This window comes from Lichenostomus cassidix, chromosome 1Ab (genome assembly GCF_008360975.1).
Source record: "Lichenostomus cassidix isolate B80296 chromosome 1Ab, HeHo_3.0, whole genome shotgun sequence".
NCBI lineage: Eukaryota > Metazoa > Chordata > Aves > Passeriformes > Meliphagidae > Lichenostomus > Lichenostomus cassidix.
The window spans coordinates 9,636,962-9,645,635 of record NC_139481.1 but is presented as its reverse complement, the minus strand read 5'-3'; positions in this window follow the sequence as shown (position 1 = coordinate 9,645,635).

Below are 8,674 nucleotides of genomic sequence, written 5' to 3'. Positions count from 1 at the left end.
AGGGTAGTTGCTTGTATGTAAATTGGGCATCTTCACTCACCTGCACAATTTTCTTGTATAGACAATTCACCTTGCAGTTACCAAGAAAATGACAGCTTTCAGCTAAAACCCATCACATTTTTCACAGTACAGTGTTCTGCTACAAACCCCTCAGCTTTTGGAAGAGAAGCAGAGCTGACATCAGGCTCTGAAGAGCTGAGCACCAGGAGCCTGGTTTGGGGGGTATCTCAGCAGGTTGTGTGTGCTCCCAGCTGAGCACATCCACAGCCTGCAGAGGACAGCAGGGTGTTCCCACTCTTGCAGCTCTGCAGCCAGACCCTTCCCTGCAGAGCTGATTCAGCTCACTAAGGACATGTCCCTATTTATTATTTATTTACGATGTATTTTTTAAAATTTACTTATTTCACCTGACTGTCCCTCCTTTCCACAGGGTTTGCATCACAGCACACAAACCAGAGGTTTTCAGAAAAAAACAAACCAAAAGATGTGCTCCAGAACATCTTTTTGATGTTTTCCAGAACCTAACACACTCCAACCTGAATGCCCAGCTGGTGGTCATGCAGCCTACAGGCTCTGGGACCAGAGGTGTTCTAAACCATCCAAAACACAGAGAATGGTCAGCTGGTATCCAACACCCAACACCTTGGTCCATGGTTTCAGTTTTACTACATCACATGAGTTACTAATGTAGTAACAAATTTTAAAAAACCTTTTTTTTCCCTCCCAGGTTTTTTTTTTTTCCTTATTGCTTTAAGGAACAAAATTGGCTAGCAGAAGAATCCAACAGCTGCTAACAGTAGCACAAGGTAAGAGGCAGAACTGCAGCACCAGCAGAAAGGCAGGGCTGAGATGAGGGACCTGCACATCCCTCTTTTGGTGACACTAAGCTGCTATTTCTGCTCACCCGACAGGGTGAAACTGAATCCTCAGAGGCGTCTGCTGACAAGGTGAACTAGGGGCAAGGTGAAGCAGAGCTGGGACTAGTTGTCATCTAATGTTCCAGTAGAACAGGGAGATCCTCAGAAGCTACAAAGGCTTCATGACAGACACCCAGATCAGAAAGTCCTTGCCTATTAAACCCTGAAACTTAATTTTGGAAATAATCTCCTTTACCACCAGCCTTTCCACTGCCATTCCTGGCATTTCAGTAGCACAGAGAGTTCTTCCAATGCAACACAAATGGGGCTGGACACCAGTTTAATAAACAAATCCAGCTTGAGAACACCTTAGGCAACTACATTTTTTCACAGATGATATGACCCTTGGATACCATGTGTTTTCCTTACCTCACAGGGATGCTTGAGAGTATTTAATTAACTCAAGTGCTTTCAGATTGGTCAGTTAGTTGTAAGGCATGTATGTACATGCTACCCATTTCTCCCTGTATATTAAAATTACACACAAACTCAACTAAGTCTCCTCTTTGAACCCTGCATTTTAGGATTACCAGCTAAGTTCTCCTGACATTCCTAACTTTACCTTTTCTATAGGTAACCAGCAGCAATACCAACACACTGACCTGACTGAATGAGATTCAGATCAACACTTGTATGCAATTTTTTGTAATCAGTCTTTCTTAAAAAGGGGAATCATTAACCCCAAAGAAGCAGAATTGGAAATCACTTGAATCAAATAGAGAAGATTATAATGGTGACCTTTAAAAAAATGTTAAACACCAAGAACCACAACAACAAAAAAAAAGTATTTATGGCAGTGAGGGTCATAGACTTTGGAATGAATATGTCCTGATCCCAAGTCAAAATAACAGCCCTGGTTTCAGAGCTGAAGTACGTTAGATATAGAAGCACCTGCTCTCTCACAGACCATTGGCATGTAGAACAGAATCTGTTCAATGACAACCACTGGGAAGGAATGATATCTATGTACAAACAGATTTTTGGCTATGCCAGTTGAAAAGCATATGATCCTGCCTGCAAGGCACAGATGAATTTATGATGCTTTCCATTTTACTCCCAGCTTACGAGTCACTGGTAACAGCTGTACCAAGTTTTATTTCACTGGGAACATCATTTGTCCTCAGAGCTTGTCTGCACATCAGCACTTGGGAAAGTTAAGGTCACTAACTAAAGGTGGGAGGTCAATGAACACACAGATTTCAGAGTCAATGCTCCCATTCAGAAGTAAAGTTTGCTATACAACAAAATAAAGCTATTTCCTTCTGAAGAAAGGTATTTAATGGCAAGTTCATGCATGTGCTTCACATCTCTAGTCTAAACCTCCAAGCAGACAAGTAACAAGATGTACTTTCTCACAAAGAGTCACTTCCAAAAAGTTCATTTGCTCTGAATAACCATGTCTTTATGTCATAAACCCAGCTGAGCCAGAGATTGGTTTATCACAATGTCAGCTCATCAGTTTGGCCCTACACACCATCTTAGCAGGATGCCCAATGTGACAGTGTGACAAGGTGTCTGTCTGCCCTCCAGACACACGGAGCAGAGGGAGAACTCATTTCTCTCTAGCAAACCAGCAGCAGGATAAAGGATCTCTTGAGAAGAAAGTCTAGGGCACTAATCCCTCCTTAATAATGATAGGCAAATTCGTGACCAGGAGCAACCCAAGTCATCACCAGGTGCTACCACTATTATTTTTCCCCTTGGAAAGTTCTGAAGCAGCACCATGCCCAGTAACATGTCACAAGTCTCTCTGACTGACACATGCTGAACAGGTCTTTGACGACAGCTTGTCTAGAACTGAATTCTGCCCAAGCATTTGCCACTGACTGGAAGCCACAAGGTACTTGAACACATCCTTGACGCAAATGCCCACCTCTTCTGGAAAGAACACAGTTACCCACATGCTTGGGTAACCACTGAACTAACATGGTCCGAAGAAACCTGCCAGGTCAAGCCTAGGGTGCTGCAGGACGTGTGTGAGGTTGGCTCACACGTCCTGGCAAAAGGTGAAGCACACACATTTCAGTGCCATAGTAAGGAAATAACTGCAGTAAAAGAAAGGCATGAGTTAGGTAGGGTTGTAAAAGTGTTTCTCCATGCTGTCTGCAACTGATACCTGATATGGACATGGGGAAATGGCTCTCAGTCCAGTTCTCTGGAGACTCCTAAAGACTTCAGGGCAATTCTGCCCGGAGTGCTCTGCTAAGAGGCCTGGAAGGCATGCCAGAAATCATAAATCACCCTTAAATTGTCAGGGTCAGTGGCAATGTAGTAGCCAGATAAGTAATCTGATTTTCTTTGCTTCAAACCTCATTAGCACAAGTCTTTACAATGCGTAGGTTAAGCCTCTCTTAATACTCCACAGGAGACTCCTGTCTTTCTGAGTCACTGATAAACTAGAGAAACTATACAAGAAACAAAGTGCCTATAAACAGATGCAGACTTTGATTTGAAAGGCTGTCAAATAAAACCAACATTGACACACCCTTAATCATCTCCTACAAAACTCTTTTTTCTTTTACCTGCCAGGATTTTCCTGCAGTATCTGTTGACGAAAACAACCTATTAAAATATTCACAGCTTGATTTTCTACAGGAAGAAGTGCTCTCTAGTAGAAGGGCAGGAGTTCATAGCCTGGCATGTGCCAATGTTTGGTGTGACAAATATTTAAATAGATTTCAGCACCAGCAATTCACTTGCCTTCTTCAGGAAAATCAATCTGCTGCCTAATTGATCAGGCAGTAGATAAAACAGCAGAACCTTCTTACTTGCTAGTTAATCCCCAGGTGAACAACTCTCTTCCTCCAGTTCCCTCTTGTAACAGCCCTGAAGGCATGTTTAGGTCACCTGTGGCTGCCTCCCTGCTCTTCCTTTGAGGTGACCTACCTTGGGTTCAGCATGAATTAGCCCAGGACTGTCATTTCACCAAGCACAGCCGTTCAGAAGTTTCATTCTTACTCACTCCCAAAGATCACTTGATTGAATTAAACATTGACTTGTTGCAGCACCTTTTCCCCCCGGGCTGAGAGGTTGTGTTGGCATTGCTATGCTCTCTCTGCTCAGAAGGAACAGAGAACCCTGCAGAGCAAACAGGCTTCCCTGTTGCCATGGGTCACAGAGCAGGCCCCAAGCCCTGCCCCTGAACAACAGCTTCTGTGGATTCCCCATGGCAGCAGCAGGATAAACAGTCTAGGTGGTCACCCATGTGAAAGCCAGTGTGTTTTCTGAACTGTTGTAGGGAAAGATGAGTAACACAGACAAGCAAATCGAACCCCTTCTGTGGCTAGCACAGGTCTTTCCCGTGAGAATTCTTTTTGTGTTTTATAAACAAAGATAAAGTTTGGATGTTATTAAAAACAGTGTCTCGAGATTTGGACAGTGCAGGCCTGGCCAATCAGGCCTAGGGGGAGGTTTCTGGCTGACCAATCTGGGTGACCTTTGAAAACTCTATATATACGTTGGATTCAAACAATAAAGTACTTTTTTCTATGCCACGCTGAGAATCGGGGCTTTCCTTCTCTGCTAGCGGCTCAACAGGGACATCCTTCCTTAGGTAAAAAGGCTTTCCAAACACAGGATGAATCTCAAAAAGGCGTCTATACCTAAGATCCACGTTTTAACAAAGCTGAGAAAACAACACTCAACAATAATCTAGCCCAAGTGCCCCTTACTCAAAGATGGTATGCAGCCTGCTCTAAATTAGGCAGCATTTAATAAGAACCTCAGATTAGGTGAGAATTTAAAGCTTCACACAAGAAGGCTGCACAAGGCATCATCCACCCATAACACAGGAGATACAAACACTGAACTGTGGCTGAAGTGATCATCAGTTCTGGATCACAGTTATTCTTTGCCAAAATGGAAAAAAGACCTGAGGTCAGATTTCATTAATTCTCCCTCTGGTACAGCCACAATAAAAAAATCAACCTACAGCCATAGTAGCCCTCTGTCCTGAATTTGTTTTGTCTCCCTTCCAGACTGCAGCTCCCTATTAGAACTTTGTTACATTAATATCTATAGTGGGGACAAGCAAGTTGCTCTATTAATATATAAGTGATGACCATTACTTTTCAAGTTGTCCTTAAAGAAAAGTTAAGTGCAGGGCCACACATGTACCACTGAAAAGTATCAGCTTGGTCAAGCACAATCTAAATTTAGTGCAATACTTTCCAAGAGTCTAAAAACAGTAACACCAAGATTTTGTGGAAATACAGGAGGAGAGGCTAACACAATATTTCAGGAAATAAGACACTGCCACTTGACATAATCCTGAAAGGAAGAAATACAGCTCCAGTGATTAATCTCCCTACAGAAGGCAAAGCTGGGGCTGTAAGGAAAGGCTCAGCCCCCCCTTGCATGAGGTTGCATGTGACAATGTCCTTGCTATGGAGCCAGTGGCCACTTTCTCCTGTGACCAGGAAGATGTTCATCATTACCATATTTGGGGAAGAGAATTCTTTCCAATAAAGCGTGACTGCAGCTCTCGGTTTGTTAGGACTGAGCTCAAGTTGGGGACTGCAGAATGAAGTAAAGCAAAACTATCCAGAAGGAAAAGCAAACAAAATACCAGAGGGGTGAGGGGCATGGGGTAAAGAGTGCCAGCTTTAAGAAAGCCTGGGAATAAAGACAGGCCTGTCCCTACTATATCTACAACTTCTGCGTGCACATAGCCCAGCACACCCTCTACAGCCATGCTCATTTCCTGTGGGACACATTCCTCAGGGTTTGTTATCCCATCTGGTGTGAACAGCAAGCACAGGAAAGCACCAGAGAGATCCACTGGCAGCTCATCTGATAGAGCAAAGCCCACTGTCACCCAAACCCTAGAAAGTTTTCTTTTCCAGGGCACTTGCTGGGAGTTCTGTCACAAAAATATACAAACAGGGTCCTTGTTTCACACCTTCCCACCAAAGTCACTTCTTTGGTTACAGCTTCCAGTGGAAATTAAGTCTTTTACTCAGGGGTTAGCAGCATCCAGACTTCCCAACATACACCTATGGCAAATTCCTATCTTCTAGCCACATAGCAATATAGAACAAGATGAATTCAGGCAGGCACAAGACTTCCTGAATCTTAAACAATGTTTTCAGGTTACTATGTTCATCCCTGTCAGAAAGACTTGGCTTCCCAACCAGTACTTGGATTACTTTGCCTTAAAAATATGCAGGTACTGAGGCTGCACTTATTTCTTTCAACACCTGATGCATCAAACAGGTGTCAAGGCACATATACAGGAACCACTTCCATAATTCTCTGTAGGACACAGAGAAATGCTTGTTCTTAGACAGCTGAACACCTATTTTATTACTGAGTGCCAGGCCATTCCTTATGTGCATGCTCTGTACTCTGCACAGTCTGCTCTCCAGAGAGTCTACACTTATGCTCTTTCCTCCCAGAAGTTTTTTTGGACAAATTTAGTTCTGTGTTCATCACGGGTAAACCAGAAAAAAAATTACTTTTTCTCATATGACAAATTAAATCATGGGTGGAGATGTGTGGATCCTACAAATCACTACAGCCAGAGTGGACTGCTCCTCCTGGGTCACATGCTAGGAGGGCAGACCCATAAAATCCTTACAGTTCTGCCTTTTTATCCAAGCAGCTCAAAATCCATTAAGAACTGGCAGCATCCTCAATGTGTCACAGATATTTAATAACCTTTTCTTTGACTTTAGATCTCCATCTGCCCAGCAAACTCAGACAGGTCTGACTAAGATTTCACTGAGGTCCAAAAGGAAAGTGTGGACTCAGAGTAGAGCTAATTAAGCAGCAGAGCTGATGGAGTCTTGACAGAAATTGTATGTTCTCCATGTTTTTCAAGGTTTTTCAAAGTTCTGGCTGTAGGTCTAGGTAGATAAGGCTTAAAAACACTTTTGTTTTGGTCCAGATTTAGATGTGTGTCCTTTCTGCACATACACATGGCTCTAAGCGTGGTTAATGAGTAATAACTTCACTCATGTTAGGGAAGTTATGACAAAATAAATGAACAGCTGGGGGAGAGGGTGTAGTGCAAAGTTATTATGGCTTGTAGTTAAAAGGAGACTTCAAAGGAGGCAGCATGGCTCAGGTGTTACATGGGCAGCAAAAGAGAAAACAGAAAAATCAGGTGAAAATGCTTTCACCAGGCACTGAGAAAAGGAACAGAAAACACTTGCCAATCCTCTCTTGCTTTTTCCTGGCCTGGAGTAAAGAATAAAGAAGCCCAAACCATTGCAGCCACATAGATAAGTCATTTCTTTCTTAATCCAGATCTCATGCTTGTTCATAGCTATTGGGAGTTTTGGGGCTTTTTACAGCTTTTTTGGTGTATTAATTTTTGTGCCAGTAAAAACACTAATTTAGCCAACAGACCTGTGCAAAGGTGATGCACAGGCTAGAGAGCTCGGCATCTCAACCAGCCTGGGGGACACATCTCCATTCCAAGTTACTTTAACAGCAGAATCCAAGTGTTTTCCTACAACTGTCATCAAACCAAAACCTTCTTTGATCTGAACAACCCCCAAGAGCTGCACCAGGGTAGAATAAAATTTTCAGGGGAGCCTTCATCAGGCTCCTGACATAACCTTACAGTATTTGTAGAGATCACAGACTCTGTTTGAGGCAAGACACAAAGTAAGACAAGGTATCACATAAGGCTTTCATTGTAACAGCTCCTTCGACCATAATTTCCACGGGAAATTAAGGCTTGAGGAAAATACTTTTGGTATGGGATCCAGAAGCATGAAGGTCTTAAATTTTGTTTATATAAAACATGCCATTTCAATTGTGAGAACATAGTTACATATCCTTACAACTACTAGTGCACAGATCCAATTCTTTGGCTCAAAGGTGCCTAGAGTTGGAGAACAGCCTAAGAGACTATTTGGTCCATCACACCCAAAGCACAACCAGCTTTGTTCTGAAGGAATTTTGCAGTGTTTATAGACTCCCGCCAATCCCTGTGTTTTACAGAGCAAGTCTGGATTAAGTGAAAGGAAAGCCACATCATTAACCACTCTCCTCAAGCAGAAATACCATTTCATGCAACACTGAAACATGGAGGTATTTATTTGGGTTCTCAGAGCAGACTCAGAGGGAGACTATGGTACCCTATCTCTCATACTTCTTGCAAATGTCCTACCTTCTCCTCAATTTTTAAGATGAGTTGAGTATCTAATTGTTTCCATGTCTCTACTGTCCTGTGAGTCCAAAGCTGTGATCTCTACACCACTTTGTTCAAGTGCAACGTCAAAATGGAGATGTCCACGTATAGCATGAAGCAAAGGTTTCCCCTCAGTTCCCTAGACTCCTTAAAGCTCCTTCTCTGTGGCTGTCCAAGAGCAGTGTCCTCAAAGAGATGAACTTCCCTGGAACACTCATCCATGGTGGCCTCTAGCTGCGGAACCGTGAGTGTCCCCGGGCGGCAGTGCCCGCTCAGCAGCTGCTTTGCCCCCTCCGGGCCCCGCTGCCCTCCCCTGCTCCCGCTTTCCTCGCCCACATTCCGGTTCCCGCTCCCTGGCAGAAATTCCCTGCCCGGGTCCCAGTTCTGTCCCGGGCTCCCGTTTGCCCCACAATTCCTGCTTCCCGCCGCCGGCGCCCCGGTTCCCGTTCCCACTCCCATTCCCGTTTCCTGTTCCCGTCCCCGTTCCCATTCCCATTCCCATTTCACGTTCCCGTTCCCATTCCCCGATCCCGTTTCCATTCCCATTTCCCATTCCCATTCCCGTTCCCATTTCCCGTTCCCGTTCCCCATTCCCATTCCCGTTCCCATTTCCCGT